At 44.7% G+C, this 25,398-nt stretch overlaps 1 protein-coding gene across 1 annotated transcript in view; it reads right to left on the bottom strand.

Moving 5' to 3' along the window:
* Nucleotides 1–25,175, bottom strand: part of lrrc4ba (leucine rich repeat containing 4Ba) — a 39,414-nt gene extending 14,239 nt beyond the window's left edge. The window contains exon 1 of the mRNA XM_069676395.1: nt 25,047–25,175. The gene's annotated coding sequence lies outside the window, so the exon portion shown is untranslated. The remainder of the gene's footprint in view (nt 1–25,046) is intronic.
* Between the last annotated feature and the right edge of the window lie 223 nt (nt 25,176–25,398).

Below are 25,398 nucleotides of genomic sequence, written 5' to 3'. Positions count from 1 at the left end.
GACCTGAGCAGCCTTAATAAGGGCATCAAGCAATCTAGATGTGGTTATTAATGATGATAGTTGTAATGATGGGACTCTGACACGCAAACTCATTTGACACGCTGAGCATCCTCACTTGGCACAGTAAGACAGGAGACAAGGAGGGGGGAGAGAATGAGAAGGAGAGGAGGATTATTAATCTGATAGATGACTGTATGGCTGCAGGCAGAGAAGGGAATTATCAACACTACAGTAATAGATGAATACTGAACAGCTGCAGAGAAGCCGGCCGGAGAAAGAGAAAGAAAGAGATGGAGATGGAGACAGATGGAGGGAAGGTTGAGTGAAAGGGATGATGAGGGGTAAAGACCCGGAGAGAGGTATAAATAGTGAGGAAAAAAGAGATCAGTAGTAAAAGAAAGAGGGAAAAAAAGAGGAAGGGGGAAAATAGGGAAGAAGAAGAAGAGACACATTGATATTAATAATCTCTCGCTCAGTGAGAGAGAGGGAGAAAGATGGGAGGAGGGAGGAGGGCTCAATAGAGAGATGAATATAAAACAGACAGAGATGGAGGGAGGGGAATGACAACACGGAGACGCATATAAAACAGAGAGCAGCGGGGAGACGGAGGCAGGAGACAATACAGAGGGATGAATATGAAACAGGTGGAGATGTAGGGGGAGGAGAGGTGGGGGCGAGATTGATCAATAATGCCTACGCAGAGGTTCAATGACATTAAAACACACACAAGGACACGATGATAAATCATATCGGAGGCAGCATCTCTGGTCAGACACAACAGGACACTACAGGCAACAACTGCAGCGCGGAGCATGGGCGTATCCGAGGGGTGGCCTGGGCCCTGAAATCTGATTGGCCACCCCAAATCCAAAACTATTATCAGCTATTTGCCCTGTTAGAGGTGGGACTTTTGTTTAGATTAACTTTTTGGGCTGCAGGTAGCTTTTCTTTTTTTAGTACCCAATACATCTTCTTTTTGAGTCCTCAAAGAATAAGGGCCTATGTCCACTAACTGCGTTTTTTGTGCTGGTGACGACTATTTTTCAAACATAATCAAAGCATTTCAGCGCTCAGCACAATAACCCTCTGCGTCAGCTGTTTGTTGTCGCTGCGCTCTCAGTTGAAAACCCCGTCGCACTCATCAATGTCACTTCTCCCTCACCAACCAATCAAAATCAAGAAGGGACAGGACTTCTGATATCAACCTTTTCAACAACAATGGCAGAGGAGAAGCTAATCCTTTTGTTTTTCCGAAGGTACAATTTCCAGGTCTAGAGCTGCTGCTAACGCCAGGACACGATTCATATACATTTTCAGATATATATATATATATATATATATATATATATTCAGATGCATTTTTAAGTTTTTACATTTCTTTGTAAAATTTTGTTGAATAAAAAAATAAAAAATGAAGCATACAGAGCAATTTAAAAAGACCTAGGGAAGCGGAAGTGCCACAAGAAAACTTGGTGAGAAGTGCTCTGAAATTGAGGTTGTGGGTGCAATCTTCATGATACCTTAATATAACTATTTAAAGTAGATATAAGTGGTGACAGAAGAATAAATGCTATTCGAACAAATGTGTGTGTGTCCCATAGACTGTATAAAAAGTTGGACAAGATGACAGCTCCCTAAAAGTGAAGCCAAAACATGTTGAGCGCCTCCTGCTGGCTGGCTGCAGTATTGGTCATAAAGCCTGCCTCCTCCATGTTAACAGATGGGACATGAGTCAAACTATAAAATCAAAATACACGGCAAATACATTTTTCTCAAACATGGTTCCTGTCATTATAGTTACTTCTTCTTCCAAGTGTTCATTTTTCCGACAAGTTTAGTTTAGTTATTTGATGCGATATAAATGGGGCGTGACATGATGATTGACGGCTCTGCAGCTGATCTGCTGCCGAGTAACAGAGTAGAGCGAGAACGGTGAGAGGAGACACAATTAAAACAATAACTACAGCCATTGAACTTTCTGTAACGGTTTATATCTGCTTCAGACAACACAAGAAGCTGCCCTGTGGTTAAACGCGCCAATGTGAGAGATTGTTTGTAAATGTGTATTTTGTTTAGCGGCAGGGGCGGGTCAAAGCAGCGACTCCACCAGCTGCTTCAGGGGGTATTTTTTGGCTTCATATTTGTACAAAGAGAGGACGTGGAGAAGACGCATCGCCCATCTTTATATTCTTCTTGCCCATCCCTGCGTAAGTCGGTGCCCCAGTTGGGCCACCCCAGTCAGAAAAGTCTGGACACGCCCCTGGCAAAAAGCAAAAATGCAACCGCTCTTCATGTGAATCCTGCAGCGGATGAAGGAGCCACTCAAGTGTTATTTTTGGATTGACTCTCACCTGTTTATGAATTATAATTTCCAGCCACTTTCTGTTTCCTTCCTTGTCAGCGAGAACTAAGTGCCAGAGCTATTTCAGGTAGAGTCGGAAAAGGTGCAAAGAAAAAATAAAAAGAAAGAGAGAGAGCGAGTTGGTGGAAGTGAGGGTTAAGATGCTAGCTTAGATGTTTTTGCAGGAGGAGGAAGAGGAGGTGGTGAGCGGGAGTCCATGGAGGAGGCTGAGGCTAGTCGGAGCTGACAGCTGGTTAGAGGCGGGTTGATTGTATTCTGCCGCACTGCTGTCACTCTCCACATGTTACAATCGTCTCTACCTGTAACTCTCCCGACTTACCCTCCTCTCCATCTCCCCTGATATCTCCCTCTTTCCTCCTCCCATCTCCTTCTATCAAAGTCGGAACACTCTCTTCCTCTCTGCAAAAACTCTCCTCCCCCCATCTCCTCCTCCTCCTCCTCTACCAGCTGCCTTACACCTCCTTCCCCTCTTGTATTTCCTGGACCTCCACCACCACCACACCCCGGTGTAGCGTCCAGTGTCAGGGGGTAAACGCTGTATTGACCTCGCAGTTTGATGAAAGATTAACCTGCTACAATGATGCGTTTTAACCCTTAACCCCCCGTATTTCTCTTAGCACCAAGCACACAAACACACTGCAGCTTCCTTTCCCCCCTTTTCTCTCTCTCTCTCTCCCTCTGCATTCAAATCTTGGCCAACAGAGTTACCATGGTTACCTATTCACCACAGTCTCCCACTCTGTCCAGCTGTATCCCACCAATTCCTCCTCCTCCCTCATTAGCACCCTATACACGCTCCTATACAAACCAAACATGAGTGCGAATGACATCAACACTCCTAAAAAGCACGAGGCCCCATGACGCTGACGATTCTGTGATTTACAGTGAAGGAGATGCACTTTAATTTGTCCGGTGTGACGCCACAAATCACCTGCGCAAAGGTCAGGGACGTGTTTCCTGAGGGATGATAAGTGGTGATTTAATGGCGAATAAAGCATGAGCCGACATTCTGGCAATTTTATAGTTTTTATATTAAATTTAAACCAGTGTGTTTGCAAGTTTCTGCTCTTTAAAAAGGTCTTAAAAAGCTAAGAAACAAGTCCTCAAAATTAATAAAGAAAATACACTACAAATACGCTTTTTCTTATATCCAAATGGTACGGCCAAAATAATTGATTGTTTATATGAGTTCAATGTAAAACTGGAGACATCAGACAACCAGAAAACATCAATGAACAATGAAAAATTCTACGGAGGCCCAAGTGTGTCATCGTTAAAAAAATATTTTAAAAAACTCAGGAGAAGCTATTCATTGCTTTTTCATTCCTCCTTAACAACACAACTGTTCTCTGATGTGACGCCCAAACTGGCAGGTCAAAGTCATTTGTGTGTTTCTAAAATGGTTACAAATCACTGTTAAACCATATTTCTTTTTTATGATGTCACGCTAAAACTTTGGTTAGGCAACTTGGTTAGGTTAAGGGAAAGATCATGGTTAAGGTAAAAACAAAAGTGTACTTTGTTGAGGGGACCATCATTCTTTTTTTCCAAACAGAAATGAAAAACCAACTTTCTGTTTTTGCCACAGATTAGAATTAACGGGGAAGGACCCCGATGTAGAGCACATACAGCAGGATCACTACACAACTGGTAGGTACAGGAAACAGGCATAACAGGAATAAAGCCACAAGGCAACTAGAGCCTGTTCCCTCTGAACTCGTATCTCCTGGGGAGCAGGGGGGGATCTGCCATTTGTGTGATTTATAAAGTTAAAACTGCAAATTACCAACCACATCTCGCCCATCTGTGTATCATTCGTGCATTGAATATCCAACTGAGAATCCAAAATCTGAAAATTAAAAAACGATTCGTTATTTAGTTTAATAATCTGATACACAAAAACAAATTAACATCGGCTAAGTGAACCTCCAGGTCACATGAATAGGATAAATTAATATTAAAATATATAAAATATTTTGATCTGAGCATAAAATAGAAAATATGAAATATGTTACTCTTTGGTATCAGATTAAAAAAACGGAAAAAAAAAAAAAAAAAATCCAATTTTGGATTCTCAATTGAATTTGAGAAGAACGAATGAAACCCAGAATCTCGCCAAACACAAAGGTCACATGACGATATTATTACTCTGTGAATCCTTTTTTTTTTTTTTCACTGTACAATTTTTCTGCCGGTTTTCTGGTCAAGACTTATGAAGGCTGCTCATTTATAAGTGAAGGTTTCGGCAGTATTTTGGGAGCAAATTCAGGAGGCTCAACGTTCTTACATGGGACAAACAAATACATGCAGGAAGACCAAATAAGAAAGAAGTGATTTGATGGACGACGTTCATGGCAGCTGGGGACGTTCTTATCAGTTATTACGTGGTGGTCGATTTATGTTAGTGTCGCCTTGACGTCCTGTCTACGAGATGATGAGAGTATATCAGAGCAGAATACAGACACAGAAATCACCCCAAGAAACAAACTGGCAGTGAAACGCAGGACACAGTCCGGCATATGTGGAAAAGGTGACTGGGAAAAAGGAGGGAAAGTCTGAGGACCTCTGAGGCATGATGGGAAATCGCAGTAAAAAGGCTGTGCAGAAAAGGGATTTTAAAGCATGAAAGATTTCTAGAAGATGAGCTGAAACATTCAAAGCTTCTCCTTTAAACGTAATGACGGAGAAATATGTAATTCATGCTTTTATCCCCCTTTAATCGACGCCGCCGAGTGTTCCCAGTGTTCCTCTTAGCTTTTCCCCTGAGCTTCAAAGAGTAGCTTCAAAGTTAAATAAAACATTTTCCCACACTCTTAGACAACATTACATATACAGTATATTTGATGAAATATTAAACTTCTGACTTGCCAAAGGCACGGTGGAGTCGAAGGTTAAAAGACCCCCATCTTCATGTTTTTGATCCTCGGTGCAGTAAGATATCCTGCGAGTTTGATTTCATAAAGATTTATGTGGGCCTCTAAAGGTTCGGGTAATTGAGTTTGGATAATTTTACCCTCCGCTACGTCTCGACTGCGACCACAGAGCCGTGATGGAAGAGCGCAGGGTTGGGAGCAGAAGCGGAACAAGGCGCGCGGGATTTTGTTTCTCTCTCCAGCAGAAACCAGAGAAGTAAAGCGACCGTAATCGCACCGTGCAGCGAGCGCTTACACGGAAACTTTTCTGATACGCCGAGAAAGATGCAGCCGACAGCCGAACAGACAGGACAGCGCTCCCGCTCTCCAGTGTCCTGTCTGCTCATCAGCGTGGAGGCCCATCAATAATGACTCGACACACACCAAGATGGCAGCTCATGCGGCCAGGGCATGAAAAAAGAAAAGGCGAGCAGCTCATCATGTCGGTTGTGTGCGTTGGGAATAGAGCCACGACCTTTCCTCATCACTGTGACATCCCGCCAATCAGGGTTGGGCCTGTGTGGCTCTAAGTCAGAGGCACATCTGCTCCCACACACCCCAATTTCTCCGACAAGGAAGTAATTCAAAATAATAAGAGAGACTTTCTTCCAAATCGCAGATAGCCGGATTATCTGCTGCAGCACAGCCGCTGATACTTGTGTTATATGAGGGATATTATGCGGCGTGGCAGCTGCTGATTCAGTCAATTTACTGCATCAATTTAATCAATTACATTTTCATTAACATTCAGTTTGTGGTCAAGCATGTCTGATGTGATGGATATGATAAGATTCTCTTGATCAATATCAATATTGATCAACAACAGCGTCTGAGGCTCTTAATCTCTACTGAATTCACTGATCTGACTCCGAACAAAAAGGATCCTGAAGGGAAATTTGCACCTTGAAACTAAAAAGCATCATAATCGTTACGTGTAAGATAAGATTCAGGATCAATCTTGCTGAATTTTCCGTAAGCGGGAACAATGCTTCCGGACTAATTGTTCAACAGCACAGTTTGTGTTTCAGGGTGATGAAGCGGTCCCGAGCAGGACGCCAGATCCACCTCCTGCCGTTTTCCCTCCAACCCTTCTGTCTCCCACAGCATCATCGGAGGATGTCTCCCCACAATCTGACACAGGCTCGGCCCCTCGAGGCATCGCTAGGGGGCCGAGTCTCAGGGGGGGAAAAGTGAATTCCTCGTATCGAAAACAGAAGATCATCCACTCTCACAACATATATGTAGGGTTTATTTGAAGGTCAAGTTACTGGGTCACCCCTGGGTCGCGGACGGATCCAGTTTTACTGTTAATATAAAGTCATTTAAAGTATATTTAGCAATTGTGACAAAACGTGTTCTGCTTCTTAAGGAACTACTTTCTCTCTTTTAACGTGAAGATGGTAGCAGGCTGCAGAGGTTAAATCACTTAACATAATTTAAAGAGTAACTTAAAGATGTTTTTTGAGCTGTAATTTAAATTATATATCGCTGTACTGTGATGAAACGCATCAATGCTGGTGTTAATGTTGACAATTCTTACCAAATTTATAAAAATCGACATTTCATGGCTCAACACACCATCTACTGTTTCAAAGCAGCCCTGGACCTTGCCAGCCGATGGTGACGTAGACACGACCTTTACGGACAAAATGACATGAAATTTATTTTTTAAAAAGGATGTTAATGCCCATCAATGCACGCGCGGTCGGAGCATGCACACTTACATTGCATCGGCTCCAACAGCTCCGGCGTCAGGCACTAGGGCTCGATCAGACAGAACACGGTTGTAAGATGCGAGGTGCACCGCACTGCCTTTTTTGTTGAAGCCTAGAGTTAAAAAAAAGAGCAGCTTGCTGCGCCTTTTTTTCTGCTGTTGTCAAGGCAACCACCAAATCATTAGCTGTCATTAACCTAACCGTTATATTGTAAACTAACAGAAGGCCCGCCTCTCCTTTCATCCGATTGGACAATCAGAAAAAACACCCATGACATCGGGAGCTTTTCTGCTTTGAGTTTTTTCAACTCGAGGTGCTCGGAGCGTTTCCTCAAAAACATGAGGCGCACAGTGTGGAAACATGCGAGGCGCTCTGCTACACAAAAGCAGCGCACAAAAAGCATCCCTCTCATTGAAAACGATGACAAAAAAGCCCCCCCCAGCTGCTAAAACACATTCTGACTGATCGGGCCCTTAGTGTCCACGGCTCGAACTGATAGGGCTCGGGACCATCACGACCCTCCACCACACTAAAATAAAAGAGCCCTCTGTGGCATATGTGCCTAATGACTCTGTGTCGCTCTCCATCTTTCTTTGGCCCAGGGACGGGACGTCAGTGAGCTGCCGGACACACCGGAGTTATGGTCAGACCTGTGGATGCAGTTCCAATAATGTGTACATTTGCACTGAAAATACTGTAAGTCCATCTTTCTAACATTATATAATGCTAAAGGAGTACTTTCTCCTAAAGAAGGAAATGTGATGCTTGAACTCACTGACTTTTGAGCCATTTGGGAGCAAAGCAAACCAGCTATGAAAGCAACAAAGATTCTTATCATCCTTAAGTTTTAATAGCGTATTTATCAGTTGCTTATTTACACACTCAGCAGATGTGGAGCCACGTTAGAATGTATTTACGACACTAGGAGACCTGTTTCTGCCACCAAGGGTATGTAAGACCAAGATATACTCGTCTTGTAACTCTGTTTTGGTCTCCACCAACTCCAGCCCGACTTTATCCAGACTTTCTCCTGACAGCCTCCAAGTAAAATGTCTGCAAGACGTCGGGGTGAGCTGATATGTGAACGCAGCAGGTAAGAGTCAGGAACATTCAAAGGGAGCGAGTGGGCAGGGGATTGCAATTCATTACCCTATAATACCATTAATAGTGTGTTTGTTCACAAAGCTACTGTAATCTGCTCACCTTGCTTCTCTTGAGGTACATTTCCCCACATACCTTCACCTCTGCTGTAACTGCACACAACGGCCTGTCCTTCCTCGCCTCTTTCTGTTTCTCTCTCCCTGTATGTGTCTGCTATTTGTCTTTTGACATTCATCATGAGCTGTAAGTTTTACAAAGTCGCCCAAAAATCACAACTTTGATTTAAATTTAAGTTTCCGTTTTCCCAGCAGCAGGTGAGCCGCGTGTGAACGAGGCTCGTCGCATGTTGAAACAAACAAAAACCAACGTGTTTTTTTCCTCTGTCCGACAAGAAAAATCTCCCTTTGAGAGGGACACGTGTCAAAGGGCAACTCTGGAAAATTCCAGGGGCAGACTGTCATGAAATCTCCTGGAAATTGTCAGGAGTGCATGTGTGAAAAGGGCTGACCTGTCTCTTTTTTACATTTGCTGCTGTGCCTGTGCTGTGAGTGCGGCATGAAAACAAAGTCAGGAAAGCAGCGAGACCGGACTTAAACAGTTGACCATGGGGTCAGAGAACCAAAACAATAAGCCAAAAGATACACTGTTACACTCAGGAACTATCTGTTCTTTTAAACTGACCTTCAGTGTGGTTGAGTCAAACCAAGTCTTAGAAGAGAGTCGTTAGTTTCACTGGTGTGAGAAGATTTCACTGCCTATGCTAAATGCACTCCCCTTGTTTCACTCCAGTCCGGTTGGTGGCGGTACAGCTCCCCTACGCTGGTTTGCTAGATGTGTTTGGGCCAAAGTGAGCATCACATTATATACGTAGCGTAATGTTAAAGCCAGGGCTTGGGTTCCCTCCAGGGTCTCCAGCTTTCTCCCACACTCCAAAGACATGCTTGTAAGGTTAATTGGTGACTCTAAATTGCCCATAGGTGTGAGTGCGAACGGTAGCATATGTTGGGAGGATTCATAAAGATTGCGAATTATTTTAGTACTATAGCTGTGTCCCAATTCAGGGGCTGCATCCTTCGAAGGAGGTGGTCCATGGAGGATGCTCCATTCATAGCCTTTGTAGAGCGCTAAAGGGGGAGAATGAATGCAGTTTGGCCAACCTGAAATGAGACTGTCTGGTCTACGGAGGAGTTCCTGTTTGCGTATCCAGATGTTCCACACCCTTAGGGTCCGATCAGACAGAGCGCGTTTTGCAGGCTGTAAAAAGTGAGGCGCCTTTTTTTTCTACTGTTGTCAAGGCAACCACCGAATCATTAGCTGTCATTAACCTAACCGTTAAATTGTCAACTGACAGAAGGCCCGCCTCTCCTTTCATCCGATTGGACAATCACAAAAAAAACGGCAATGACGTCGGCGCTTTTCTGCGTTTTTTCAACTCAAGGTGCTCAGAGCGTTTCCTCAAAAACGCGAGGCACACAGAGCGGAAAAACGCAACGCAAAACGCGTCCCTCTCATTGAAAACTACAAAAAAAGCCCCCCCAGCTGCTAGAATGCATTCTGTCTGAACGGCCCTCACCCTTGCGTCACCAAACGCCGCTCCTGTTCTGCCTAGCAACAGGTAGCTAGCGGGCTAACTAGCTAGCATAAGTAACGTCGAGTAAGTTAACCTATTATTTTAAAGATAATTTGTTTGAAGAGCCCTTTCATTTTTTTAAACATTTGTATCTCTAGATATTTGATTGAGTGAAACCAAAAACTTTTACATTTAAACATTTATTTTTCTGGCGGCATAAGAGTCCATTGTTTCGTTTGAATTGGTGCGGAATGAATCTCGGGATATGTTGGGCCACGAAGGATTCACCCAATGGATCCTTCACGGCCCGGGAAATGGAGGACGCTTTGAAGCTAAGTCAGGTGACATCTGGGTGGATTTGTCATTAAGAGCTGTTGTTTCTCCAACGAGCAGTCATGTGACCCACTGTAAATCTAAAATATTAATTAAAGCTGCTTCCAGTTTTATCGTTTATGAATAACCACTGAAAGGCCTCAAAGCTCAGTCCTCACACACGACTGAATGCTAAGTGTTAGCATGCAAAATTCAACAGCCCACCGAGCAGACGAGGATGTTTTCAGATTCCTCATCATTTAAAAGTCCGGCAGACAAATGTCCTCTAAATACCAGAGCGGCTCAATCATCATTTCTTAAAGTGATTCAGATTTCCAAAGAGGCCCCCCCCCCTCCACTGAACTGCATTGAAACACAAAGCGCCGAACCAAATCAGTCTCATCTCGCTGCTTTGTATTAGAAGGGAATATGACGGAGCGCAGCACAATCAAGTAAAGAGGCCTCAAACTTTTATTTTCTCCCGGCCTTCCTGAGCTAGCACACAGCTCATAAGAAGTAGATTTAGGGTATGCTAAATCAGCGCTAATATGATACCCTCAGTGTCTGCTAGTCAACATAAAACAAGCTCTAAATTTGCTCTTGGCAGGCGCTGCTCACTCACTCCGCGTGCAATCTCCTGTTTGTCCCGTCCAGGGAAAAAAAGCAGCTCATGCAGAATAACTTATGCTCTGAATATAAACCGTGCTACCTAAGCTAAAAACAGTGCATGCTAAATTTTAAATCATAAGACACGTTTCATTTGTCATGTCAGATAGTGTAGTAATCCTGCCATGGAGACAGTTTCGACATATTCAGCCCATTATAATCCCTTCCAGACCGTCTGCAGTCTGCTACCAAACTGCGTTCATTTTTCCCCTCGTTTTTTTCCTTCACACTCAGCCCCCCGTCTCAGTCCCAGGGTAGTCTATCACACTTAGGCTTCCCCTCTTCACAGGCACTTATAAACATTTAAAGCCTGGGACTAACCGGCAGGAGAAGCTGACTTGAGGATGAAAGACCAGGGGGCTTTTTAAGAAATGTAAAGAGGGGGGGAATTCTGCAGCGGGACGCAGAAGGCCTCGTTTAATGGAAAACTGCAACAACAAAAAAACGCTGTTTTTTTCTGCAGAGTCACGCAGAGGGTTTGCTTTTTTTAATGATGGCGGCTGTGACAGAAGGTGGTTGTGCGGAGTCGTTAAATGGGGAGCGTTGCGGGGAGGGGGGGATGTCGCTGAGAGGAAGCCCCGTGCTTTGCCCACTTCCTCCCCTCTGTCTCCTGCGCTGTTTGTGCCCACCCTCCCCTCCTGGCAGTGAAAGAAAAGCTGGACAAGCGTTGGCCTTGCTGGTGAATGAAGCCCTGACGTCACCTGCCCACACACACACACACACACACACACACACACACACACATACGCACTGTAAGCAGTGTGACTAATAGCGTACTAACGTCCTTTGTGTTGCTTCAGTAATACCTGATTCATGTCTGGCTCCGAGGGGGAAGGAGCCCCCCAGGTTATTGAAATATTCAGAGACGTTAGACGTTAGCGCAGGTGAATCAATGATGCCCGTCGATAAGCCCACCCCCCTCCCTCGACGGGGATGTAAGGCCAGGGGTGTGTTATACCAGCACCCCACCAGATTCAGGTGAAAACACCACCATTGTACTTCCTATCGATTCTTCCCTCCCTGATATTGCACACAGTGATTTCCCCACAAGTGCAGGTTTATGAAGAAACACATTTAAGTCCCCCTACCTATTGACTCAATCTGTGTTTTATTGCTGATATCATTAGGTGGTGGGTACCAGCTGGGGAATGGGAGGAGGTTGGTGGATGCGGTTTTAAAGTTATTACAGATGAAACGAGCCGGCGGACCTGAAGGAGAGACGTGCGCCTGCAGGGAGGCGGCGTTACACGGAAAACACGGAGCTACGTTTATCTGCGTCCTGAGACGCAACACGGAGAAACGCAGTCTGATGAAGTACACAGAACTCTTCATGAATCTGTTACCTTGTACGGCCGTCATCCTCTGACGGCAGTAAAAAAAAACACGTCAGAAGGAAAGAAAAAAGATTTTTGATTTTTAAACCTCTGTAAATTTATTATAGAGGAACTAAGACAACTTGTTATCCATCCATTATCTATACCGCTTATCCTGTTCAGGGTCGCGGGGGGGCTGGAGTCTATCCCAGCTGCCATTGGGCGAGAGGCCAGTCACATACAACCTTTCACACTCACAATTTTAAGAGTCACCATTGAACCGTCTTTGGACTGTGGGAGGAAGCCGGAGAACCCAGAGGGAACCCACGCATGCACGAGGAGAACATGCAAACTCCACACAGAAAGGCCCACTTCGTCCGAACAGGGACTCTAACCAGGAAGCTTCTAGCTTTTGTTGTTGGGTTCACTGGTGACACTAAAATTGCCTGTAGCTGATAATGCTCATTGTTTGTGTTCTAGATGATTTATCTGAATTCTTAAGTGAGAATACCTGAAGACGATAGGTAAGAACACACATTTATATATATACAGATTGTAATGCCAGCATTTAAAGGTGGTCTAACGTCCTCTATGTATTTTCTTACTCAGTTACAGATGTGCTGTTTAGTGATCCGTGGCTCAACTGTGGGGATGAACTACACAACTGCAGTAAGGATTTCTTGTTTTCATTTAGCAACTGGCGGCTGTACGGCGGTGCAGTGGTTAGTCACCTGACAGCCAGAAGGCTCCTGGTTCAAATCCTGGTTCGGACACGGGGCCTGTGTTCTCCCCCTGCATGCATGGGTTCTCTCCGGGTACTCCGGCTTCAAAGACATGCTCGTTAGGTTCATTCTAAATAGCGAATGAGAGCGTGAACGGTTTGTCTGTTTCTGTGTGTCAGCCTTGTGATTGACTAGCGATCAGTCCAGGTGTAACCCCGCCTCTCGCCCAATGACAGCTGGGATTGGCTCCAGCCCCCCCGCGACCCTGAACAGGATAAGCTGGATGGATGTATGGATGATAATTAAACGCGTGTTTTGTGTTAGAACAGACCGGAATCAGGACTGTGATCTGACCCTTAAATGTGTATATTTTGCCTACATTGTATACATTTAGAAAAATGTAAAAAAAAAATAATTTTATTTAGTTTCATTATTGCATTTTTTTTTGTTAATATATTTTATTTTATTATATTTCATATGTCCCTTTTATCTAATATTAACCCTTTAAATTGGATCCTCCAAGAAGAGTTTCACACAGCTGTACTTGTGTAACCGGAGAGACAATAAATGTCTTGAATTTGATCAAATGAGTTCAAGAACAAGAATCTTTTTATTTGGGGTATTATAGTATGTCAAACTATACTGCTATTTCAAAACTAGTTTTTCAGCCCTGTTTATTTGTGTTTGTTTGTTTGTTCGGGAGATCTTTAAAAAACTCTTTGAATTAGATTCGGTAGAAAGCGCACATTTACACACACAAGTGAGCGGGTCTTCTTTATGCAGAATCAAGATTTTTTGTATAATTGTGACATTCCAGTTTGTTCCTCCTGACCGGACGGAGATTATTTACACAGAAACATCACACATGTTTCACAAAGCTCATGTCAGTGTGCGTAATTTGAAACAAAACTGAATCTACAAGAAAATTTCTACATTTTATATTAATTTGTTCAGCTGCTGAAATGAAATATGAAGGAATTTCTTTTTAATCGTATTCATCAGCTTTTTCTGAATATAAAACCTTATATAAACAGGAAGTCTTAGAGGAAAATATGTCAAATTATGGCACCAAGAAGCTCTTTAAGTCCTGTTTACTTTAAAGGTCCCTTAAATACCTGCATTTAATCGCATTCTAATGGATTACAAGAAGATTACACGCTCATCGATGTTTCCTTAAAGTCAAATCATCATTAAGTGCAGAAAACAGGGACTTATTTTCTCTACCTTGTTTCATTATAGTGAAATGATAAATATAACATAATTTAGTAAAAGCACGTCTGATGTCCTTTAATGACTTGTTAGCACTCCAGCTAATCTGTCATTTTGTACTCCTCGATGTACAGAAGGTCAATTGAGCTTATGATTGTGCGATAAAGTATTAATTAGACTGAAACTCCTCCTCGTTTTCTCCCTGTTTACTTATTAAGCTCCTTAATGTGATCTCATGACAGGACGTGTTTAGTTTGCAGCCTTTTCACAATAAGAGCTTTATTTTTAGAAAGCAGCCTGATGAGCTTTCTTAAACCGGAGCAATCGGCGCTCCACATTTTATCACCACTCATCCTCGACAAATCGGATGTACCGCAGCCCCCTCTGCTCTGCATCCGTCTCCCACCTCGGCCTCCCACTCAAGATGTCCAAAGAAGCGAGCGGCGCCGCTCTCATTAGGATGCAGGATGCAGAGAGAAGCCCTGATCTATTCAGAACGTCTCCTACAGGAGCGGGGACCTCCTCCCCCTGCAGAGGGCTGCAGATTAAAAGTCACTGTGTTCATCACCCTGCTAAAGCTCTCCCATTAACACACATTACATTACCTAGCCCACATGCTCAAATCCCTTACTGGGGGCTTCACACCACTTGTCATTACATGCTGGGATGAAAGTCTTTTTAATGTTAACATCTTCACATTCACGACGCCAGCGCTCGACTTCAAATAAAATCCACTTATTACTGTCCGTCCTGTGGTCGGGACTCTGATTCGGTGAACAATTAATCCCTATGCAAGGTTGTTAAGTGTGTTGATACAGTCGTCCCCGCACGCCGAGCCGGCAGCTAATCAAAATGTCTCTCAGACGTTTTCCGGGTCGCTCTGAAACATTTTCCCCGTGTCCCTGCGCCGAGCGGTTGTCGCTCCCAGCTGTTTTAAGAGAGGACGACTTGGTTCAGCGTTTCTGTGTTCCGACGCTGCCCTCGCTTTGATTTTATTTCATTTTGGCTCAAGGAAAACCATTGGGAGTCTGTTTGTGTGTGCGTGTGTGTGTGTGTGTGTGATTTCTCTCGAGAGGTCAAACTCTGGCGTGCCAACTCTGACTCCATGTGATTGTTTGTGTGTGTGTTCAGTGACATTTCTCAGATGGGGTCAGTCCGTGCTGCGTTCAGTGTGTGTCTCTTATGATCAAAAAGTTACTGTAACATGAGAGCACAAGCTGCAGGACTTTGTGTTTATGTGTCACGTGGCTTTAAAGTTTATGTTCAAGTGACTTAGTCTGGCCTTTTCCCACGTTACGTTCAGGTGCACAGATATAAAGATAAAGGCAAGAAAAAATATGCTTTAGTTTGTAGTAGGAGTGTTTTCTCTCATTGACACTGCTTTGATTATTGATGTTTTAAAGTCATTGTTACTTGTTAATCTAACAAAACATTCATATTTGCTTCTCCTGGGTTGGACTTTAAAGCAAAAACAAAAGTTGCCTTTCAACGTAGCACTGTTTGGCAGCTATTTATCAGACCTCACATTTTCAGAGCATCTCATCTGTATGTGAATGCATCATCAAGTTTGTTTTGTAGATGTAAAATTGGTGTATAAGAGGCACTTTTAATACATTTTTTTTTATCTAAAAAGTGGGCTGCGTCCTATATACCGCTAAGACCAATATACTAGTCTAAAATGCAGAGAGAGGTATGTTACTGTGTTACGGTATTTTACCCAGACGATGGCGCTATCAGGTTAAGTGGTGACGCCACACCTCCGCATTGAACTGTTTCCGGGTCCGAGCCGCTACAACGTCTCCTATTTACAATATGCAGCGGGGTTGTTTTGTGTTTTTCTCGCTGTTTTAAACGAGGAAATCTAACTGATTGTTGCTAACATGTCGTCACCGTCATGATCGCCGTTGCAGCTGCTACCCTCACAACAATCGACCTTACCGTTGGCTGCGAGCTACCGCTAGCTACAGCACCTGTAGCTAGCAGCATTGCAAACTCGACATGGTGAACACAGATGGTGATGTGCGTGTTTTGAATGTGTTTTAAATGAAAATAAATTGAAATAGTGTTAAAATTACTTATATACACGTTTTTATTAACGAATATTTAAAGAAAAAACAGACTGCGTCCTATATTCCGGATTTAACAGTAAGTTAAAACTGCATTAACAGCAAAAATAAGGTTTTTTTTAAGGTTTCCCGTGGTAACGACTAATTTTCTGGTTGTTTTCTCGAGATTTTATCTCTTTATCTCGAGATAACAAAGCTTGTTTTCTCGTGATAACAGGATAATTTTCCGGCGATCTAGAAAACAATACAACAGGCTGGTCACTATGATGTTACAGGCCAGGACATGCCATGCTGACATTGCCCTCACTGACGAGGTAAGTTAAGCCTGTTTCTATATTTGAAAGGTATAAACTGCATTTCACTTGTTATCACGGGACAACCAGCGTTCTTATCTCGAGATAACAAAGTCAAAATTTTGAGAAAACAACAAAATCACTCGTTATCGTGGGAAAACGGAGTTAATCAAATGTATGGATGCATGTCCTCTTAGGGCTTCCGTATAATGGATTACGTCTGGAGCGCAATAAAACCTGTGCATGTTTGAGCAGTGTGAGTTTTCATCACACCGAAATCAATGTGGCCGATTTCAGTGTGATGAAAAGCACGAGGAGTGTTTTCGCAGCGCAGAGAATATATGGGGCAGTTACAGCAATTACAAATCCTCCTACACAGACGTCGAAAATACAAATATTGGACTAAAACACATTGTTTGTGCTGCGCTGGGTTTGATATTCAGCTACAGTTTAGGCTGCAGTCACATGCAAGACTGTGGAGGAGCGTTCACTGAAAAGATTTGATCCTCTTCTGCATGTTTATTTAATGCACTTTTCCATGTGCACTGCAGAGGGGTTTATAGTTTGAATTACTAAGGTGGTTCAAAGCCCCACAGTGTGCACCATTATTATTAAGTAAATATCTGCGAAACAGTATCAAAGAGTTTGTGGCTGGCGTGCTGCAAATACACATACCGGGACACAGCTCATGGATTCTCTAATTAGAGGAGGGGGAATCAGTTGGTTTCAAAGACACAGAGCAATAGCAACACTTTGGTGTAAACAGGTGCAGTTTGTAAAGTGAATGTTGAGTCAAGTCAATAAATGACGTCGTTTAAAAGTGAATACATATCCTTCATAAACAAGAAATGTAAAGACGCGCAACAATTAAAAGTAGGAAATATTTAAACAGCGTAGACTGTTTAAGTGCAACACACTACACATCTATATAAAGTAAGAGACAGAGAAGAAACAAAAAAACTCAAGTAAACCAGGTTAAAAAACTAGCCAATCAAAAGTCACTTCTGATATCCTGGTTTGGTCACATGACCTCCTCTCACCTCTCACTCTGCGCTAGCTAATCAGCACGTTAGCAAACAGAAGTGAGCGCTCAAAATTCATCTCAGGGTATTCTTTCTAGAACTCTCTGCAGTCAGCGGTGAGTAATGTCTGTTATACTTCTACTGTGTTGTCACTAAACAGCAACTACTAGCATAGCGCTAAGAGATACCTCTCTGTGTTTTTACTGCTAGCATGGCAGTCAGCTTAACCGGCTGGTGCTGCTTTTGTTAGCTTTGCGCAGCTTGTAATACAGAACTCCAGTAGGTAAACAGCCAATTTAAGGCAGCTTGTGTTGAGGTACATTAAGTCTGGACTAGACCAAAGGGACGTCTAAGAACTTGATTTGGTGAAGAGCTAACGGTAAATTTCCAACACTAGATGTAGCTGAACATATCCACGCCCTCCACAGAGTGTGCTAGGACTTTTTTTCCCTTCCAACTTGGAAAATAAAACATCGAAATCCAGAAAGAAACCACTAAAAAAATATATATAAAATGTATTATTGAAATACAATATCATATTAAGTCTGACTTGCTACAGTACAGAATGAGAAATTAATAAAAAGTGTTATGGCATTGTGATGAATCAGTATCATAATGTCGGGGCCGTGTCATATTGCTGCACATTGTGACATCTTGCACTGAAAGGACAAGATAACACAAAGCTATGCAGAGGAAAAAGCATCTGTGCAGCATTAGCAGCAGATTTTTATAGGGCTCAGTGTTTCATTAGGGAAATAAACATTGAGACGATGTGGTGCAACATGTGGAGCAACAGTGACCGTGTTTAAATCTGTGTATGCATCTCCACCTGCATGACTGTACGTACACCAGACCTTACAGTTTAATGTGCTAAACGCCAGTTTTTCTACAAACAAACAAACAAACAAACGTGTGTTCATGCCTGCCTGATAAGCACCGCTCTCTTGGCCTCCATCCATTCAGGCCTCGCCCCTGCCTTCCCTATGAGTGACACACTGACTAATACACAGACAGATAAACACTCACACTGACAAACACGATAAGACTTTGCCCAAGAAACAACTGACACGGACTGACTGATGGACGTGTCCATGGAGACCAGTCACCAAGACTGACACAATGTCTTGCAGCCGAGCGCCGTGCCAACTAAACCGGAGAGGTGAGGGAGAGAAAGGAGACGAAAAGGAGAGATAAAGAGAGGAAACACACCGTGCAGCACCAGGATGAGTACAAAGCAGCGCTGAAATGTTCCAGCGTGCGAGCGGATGCAGATCTGGTCTAGCGGGTCACGTGATCGCCTTTCCTGCCCTTCGATCTGCCCCTCTCACACCTCAGTCTCACCCCATCACTCACACCTCTCCATCACTTTGTCTCCTTCACACCACCTCCCCCCCAGCGTCCTCTCCTTCTTTGCCCCTTCTTTCCTTCCCTACACCTTAAGCATGTTTATTTCCACACCTCACCTCCTCTGCCGATTTCTCCACCCTTCTCCTCTCTGCGGGTTCTTCTCTCCACCCATCTCTCTCTCTCTCTCCTCTCTCTCGCTCCCTCTCTCCCACGCTGTGCGAAATGGAAGCTCTCACAGAGACCTGAGGTTGCCATAGTAACCTGCCATAGTAACCACTCACCATCTTGCGTGTCTCCGTCACGTCGGCGGGGGCTCGGGGCGTCCGCGGCCCTGCTCTGAAGCTCTCGGAGCGGGGCGTCGGTTCAGTAAACCCTGCAGAGTGATGGAGAAGTCCCTGAATCTAATCTGATGTCGTCGAGCAAAACTTCCGAATGACAACGTTTGTGAGGGAGGCAGTGACTGATAACTGACAAAACAATTGATATCTGCAGGTCAGATTGATTTATTATTAGACTCAGGTCACCACAGGTACACAACTGAGAGGAAAACTGGCTTTGAATACTTGAAATAGGCCTCCAACTTTCTCTATCGGAACAAGAAAAGAACAAGTGAGGACTTTACGTTTGGCATTGTATCCATTTCAATCGACAGCATGTGTTTCAATTGTCCACACAAGGAAATTTGAGCCTGTTCGCTGCGCCACCCAATCCAAAGCTACCACAGGAGAAAAGTGCAAGAGGGGCAAAATATATAAATAAACGAGTACAACTGAGTCAACACTCTATAGATATCGCGGAGAGTCTGGGGAGTGGGAGAGCAAACATGGAAGGCATGTACAGGTTCACGCGATGGCACCGAGAGTAATCGTCCTAACCGTAAAAACCCAATACGTGATTCATCACAGCAATGACTCGTAGCTTCACTAACTACCTCCTCTGTGGCTGCGGCGGCCTCCAGGGACCACTGCTGGCACGTCTCATCGCCCTCTTCTGGAGTCACCATCTCGCCGTGACATCAGCGCTGCCCCCTAAAAATACGACAACCTCCAAACCAGATCCAAAAAAGGACGTTTGATTACGTGTCATCTCGTGCGACAGCGCGCCCACGCTTCTCTCCAGGCGACTGAAGTGAAACCTGTCTGTCTCAGGCTTGAATCACGAGGAGCGAAACAACAACAAACTGTTAAGCATCACACTCTGGTCATCAGGGTTATAAATCTATGTTTACTGCTTCTGTTTCTTTGCATCAGGATCATCAATATTTACACTGTCATCATCATCACCAGCAGCAGCAGCAGCAGCAGCAGCATCAGTATGCCACTACAGTTGTGCCTCCAGCTCGGCAGCCAGTCAGCCAGGCAGACAGAGGAAAGGCCCCAGCCTGACTCTGCAATGCTGTATTGAGCTCTTATGCCGTCACTGACCCGAAACAAACTCCCTCAAGACTCAGTGCCTGGATGCAGCCAAGCCGGCAGTCGCTGCAAAGCGCTGTGGTCACTGGGGCCTGACCGCCTTCATTACCCAATCACATTTACTAATACTTAATCTAACCAGGAGAAGATAATATCGCTCCTCTTTGCCAAACTCAATATGAGACACGCAGGGCTGACCGCTCTCTCCGGCCAGCTCATTTGAAACAGCACAAACTGAACCGTGTCTTAGCGCGATGACTCGCTTCTTTCGATCGTCTTTACCACCACGTGATTGAATATTTGGCCAAGCACCGCCAGACGGCCCTCCCACGGCGCACTCATGAGGAAGGAATCGCCTCTGTCCATTTTTCAGGCATCCCTCTCCACTTTAGGTCATGATGAGAATATATTCCTCGAGGGGAAATCTGGACATTTCTAATTATGTCACTTCAATGGATTATAGCATTCATTTTGTATCATTAACCATTGCCATTCCTCCAACTATTATTCAATAATTAATGCCCGGACAGTCATCATGATCCCCGAAGGGCCAACACCCAGGCCTAGACGGGGCACTCAATCAAACCAATCAGGGCTAATTATATCCACCTCGCCATCATAGGCAGCTTAGCATTTCTACTGTGGACGGGTCAGTGCTCACGCTCTCCCGGCCCTCCCTGGTTACAGAGAGTCAAATTGCGCCATTTCATGCACAAATCTCAGATCTGCGCCGTCTGGATCCGTCCCAGCGCGAGTAAATGGACATGTGTGATACGAGGGGGGGGGGGCTCTTCTTGCTGCATTATTAAGAGACAGCCGGAGGTTGTTCCCACAATCCTCGGCCTCTCTTGGCTGATCTGCGACTCTCCCTTCACCCTTCAACCTGTGTACATCAGCAAGTCGTGCAGCAATCAATCAATGACACCCTTGCCCTATGAAGAGATCAGCGACCAGCTTGCCCTGATTAGAGCCGTTTTACTGTCATCCATAATGTCCGTCCCTGTCTTGCTCTCTCTGCCACGCACAGAAATGAGTGTGTGCGCACAAACACACATTCGCACAGACACCAAATTTAGGGCAACAGTTACTCTCCTTGCATTCTAATATAGCAGCAGAGACGTCCCTCAGAATTAATGCACTCCTTTGTCCTCTTAGGTACAGTAAGGGGACGGGGAAAGGCAAACCAGATAGAAAGCATCCTGGTCTTCATTTGAGAGATGCAAAAAGCGGTGACATTGGGCAACATTTGAGGGGCGAGTGGATCATTTAAATTCCCAACTCCTCTCCCACCTCTTGTGTTTGTGTTTTTGGAAGTATCAGCCAAGCCTTCTCCTCGTCTCCTCTGGAAATAATTCACAATGGCTCCACAGTTCCAGCAGTGTCAGAGCAATGGGAGGGGAAACTGAGCATTATCTCAAAGTCACACCTTCCCTCTAGGCCAGGTGTGCAGGTGTAATTTACCATGTCCCTGTTAACCTGCTTGCTTGTTTTCATCAAGCTCATCAGCCATGCATAAGTGGTGTGCCTCAGAAATTAAAGAGCAGTCTGGCCTGATTCCTCAAATGACTGAAACCGCTCAGCCGGCGCTTAATTTGCGACACAGGAAGGAGGAAGCGCTCCGTTTTGTGGGACATGTGTGCAAGTGTTAGAATCAACGGCTGACAGTCTAGATTAGTAAGATGACCACAAGCTGGGATTGCTGAGAACGTTCAGAGTTTCATTCTTGGTTTTGTCGTCTACTGCTCAGAAATAAAAAGTGGATCAGCTCTATTAATCGTAAAAAGGATGCTGGATGATTTCAGCTTCCTTTCGGGAAATGTCTTTCCCTTGGTCGCCCACATTGGTAGAGTGTAAGACCACCACCAGAGGAACAGCCTGAGTGTGGAGCTTGTTACAGGTGCAGATTCTTGAAGAGGAAATCAGCTGAATAAAACATTCCACCTGCATCCCATTAGCTAATCCGTGTTAACCTTTCCAGGTGAATGCCGACATTGTTCAATTTTAATAACATGCTTATTGGGTCAAGAGGTTTTCTGGCTTTGATCCTTCAGGACTTAAAGGAGCAGTTCGCCCCTGGAAAAATCCACTGTCAGTCAAAGCTGGTGTTCTCTATAATCGCTAGAAGCAATGATAATTGAAATTGGCGCCATAGCTGTGGAGAAAGTTGTACAAACAGCTCGTGGTTTAGCCCATTCTACATTCCTACAACACCCAGGGTGCATTGTGAGAGACGCTGGAGTGAAATACGACCGTTTCACTGCAGGCAATGGCTCAGAGCGGTACAGAATATAGGATCGTCTAAAAAACCTTTGGTTTTGCAGTCTACATTTCAAACCTGCTGATTTTGAACAAGACATGACATCGGAGGCGGGCATCCTAGATTGAGGAAGTGTAGTTTAGCGAGCTCCCTGGCCTCCGTCAGATGACGTGTTTAACGTCATCTGGCGGAGGTTTTCCAGGGCCCATTGGAGAAGCAGATAGCGTCCTTCAAAGGCACAGAGTGACATTTTTTTCAAACATAATGGCATTAGTTCCCCATAATAGCATGATAGCACTGAGGTTGAAAATTGGCGAACTGGCCTTTTAAAAGATTTGGCCTAAGTTGTGCAGTAGATGCGCCCTACTTCCACGACTAAACCAGATTGTCCCTGAAATTTTCTGCTGCCAAATTCCAAAGAATAAGACTTGTAGGAGTCCACATCCCCTCTCAATGAAACCACATCATGGACGACTTTCTTCAGAGGCCACTTTCTCATAAATGGCTACCTTTAAATAACCTGGACCACTTTGAAGTGGTTTAGATAACTCTTTGGTTGGGGGAGCAGAAGAAGGGCAGCGACAAAGTTCAAGACAAACAAATTCCGATGACATTTCAGCCTCGCATTTGCAGCAGCGAGACGTCTTGATATTTTGAAGCGCTGCCCTCAGCTGGAGGACCTTCCCTTTAACTGTGATATCATGCGACAAGCGTCTCATGAAGCAGGGGCCGTGCAATGACTGGTGCTGTTGTTGTACACAGTTCATGATCACCCGGGAGAGAAGCCTCGCTTCCTCCACTTTTGGACATAAAGCCCACAATACGATTGGAGAACATACATGCTTTTACGGGACGCGTAAAAACTTACAATCCTCTTAAAGTTTTACGTCTGCAGGCCTATTTTGGATGTAATGGAAAGAAAATGCTGTGAAAGGCGGCTCATAAATGGTATGTGTCATGGTCATTGCTTGACGATTGAGCTACTGTTGCAAGCATTAAATCGAATACAGGTGCATGAATAAATATTACAGGACGTAAAAGTCAGGCGGCAAAACAGGAGTGCTTAATCGGCCTGTGGGGGTAACAAAAAATTTAAACGACACTCGCCATCTTAAACAAAAATCCCTCCCAGCACTCCTCCAGAGTTTCCTTTCATTTGCTTCTTGTCTGCAGGCCTGTCTCAGATGTGTCACCGCCATTGCTCGACACGTAATGGTACGTGTCATGGCCGTTGCCTGACAGTTGGACTACGATTATGTAGAAGTTTACAGGTGCTGTAAGAAGCATTAAACAGGTGCATGAATAAATATCGCAGGACATAAATGGAGGCAGCGACAACAGAAGTGCTTAATCGGCCTGTGGGGGAATAAACATTTTAGGTGAAACCAGCCATCTTCTGCCTCCCAGCACTAAATTCTTCTTCACCTTCTTCCCGTCTGCAGGCCGGTTTTGAATCTACAGAAAATACGCTGTGAAACACGGCTCGCAAATGGTGTGTGTCACGGCCATTGCTTGACGGTTGAGCTACGATAGTGTAGAAGTGTACAGGTGCATGCATTAGAGTGGGGGCTGCAAAACAGAGCCTGTAGTTATTGCAAACATTTTAAGAGACACCAGCCATCTTTAACAGAATTTCCTCTTCCTTCCTCTCGTACAAATCTGCAAAGACTCGCAAGTGTTGGAGGTTGCCATACCCCCACATCCCCCCTTGTTTGAGCCCATCGGCTACACATAGCTCCAACACTCCTCCCCTCCAACCCCTCTCTTGTCTAATCTTGCCCCAGTGCCCCACTTCACCTTCCAACACCCCATTAATAACTTATTCTCTCTATCATAAAACTCCGGAGATCATCCAGCTGGTCCACGGCTCACACACACGCTGCCAGCAATCTCGTCCCGCCAGTCCCAGCCCCATTCGGATTTCTCTGAAACACTGCACATTAGCATTTAAATCCTCTCATAACCGTATCATTGTGTTGCAGATAGAGGCAGTAGATCTTCATTCATCAGTCCTAATCTATCTGCTCCTTGTTCTCAGCCGGAGGGGCCCCCAGGCTCTGACTCAGAGCTTAACCCACCGCGCATAAGCCGCAAGGTGCCTGCGCATTCCCCCCTCCTCCCCCAAATCTGGGGTCATCAGCTGGGGGCCAAATGGGGGGTAAGTGAACCCCAACACACACATTAACCTTGTTAACTGGTCAGATTAAGGAGGTTTCATTGAGTATATTTGAGTGAAAGCTGTGTGTTAACCGGATCAAACAGTAAGCCCTGTCAACAGCTTGTGCTACAGTCGATGCTCCTCTTATCGCCAAGGTTACATTCATTTTTTATTGACAAACAAACAAGTTGTAAACAAAAAGCACTGCAGGAATGTAGGGAAAGTTTGAATTGTGCATTTGCGCCATATCAGATCATGCAAATCAATTTATTCCAATTCATCCCCCCCCCCACCACCACCACCACCACCACACACACACACGCACACACACACACAGTCTCGTCATACATACATGTAATTCCTGGATATCAGACCCATGCAGTCAGCGAGGGGGAGGCCGATACCGGATTACACGCGCGAGGACAGTTCACACATGATATCAGGGCATGAATGCGGATTTCCATCAAAGCGCATTAGTAGTTTGTTGCGCTTGGAGCACGAATGCACAAACTGTCCGGGCACGCGCGCAAACACACGCACACATAAACAAACACACACACAGCAGACAAACAACAGAATGACATGAGTGAATGTCATCGATGGACTCACCTTTAGCTCATGATGCTGCGTTTAAAGTCCTGTCTTTGCTCCGCACGCGCTGGTCGGGTACTCCGAGAGCTCTCACCTTCCTCTCAAATAAGAGCGTATTCCACTGCAGAGCCGCCGCCGACGCTGTCTTCTTCCTCTCCTCCTCTCCCTCCCTCTCTCTCTCTCTCTCTCCTCTGTCTCCCTCACTGTTCCCCCCCCCCCTCTCTCTCTCTCTCTCTCTCTCTCTCTCTCTCTCTCTCTCTCTCTCTCTCTCTCTCTCTCTCTCTCTCTCTCAGATTGATTCACCCTTTCCAAGTGCTGCGCTGCCACCGCTGGTAATAAGAATTGTCTCAGAAATCTTCAGGTGGATGTA

This window comes from Semicossyphus pulcher, unplaced genomic scaffold (genome assembly GCF_022749685.1).
Source record: "Semicossyphus pulcher isolate SPU_LCO1_2020_fin unplaced genomic scaffold, fSemPul1.0.p SCAF_25, whole genome shotgun sequence".
NCBI classification, from domain to species: domain Eukaryota; kingdom Metazoa; phylum Chordata; class Actinopteri; order Labriformes; family Labridae; genus Semicossyphus; species Semicossyphus pulcher.
This window is presented reverse-complemented; position numbering and strand designations above follow the sequence as displayed.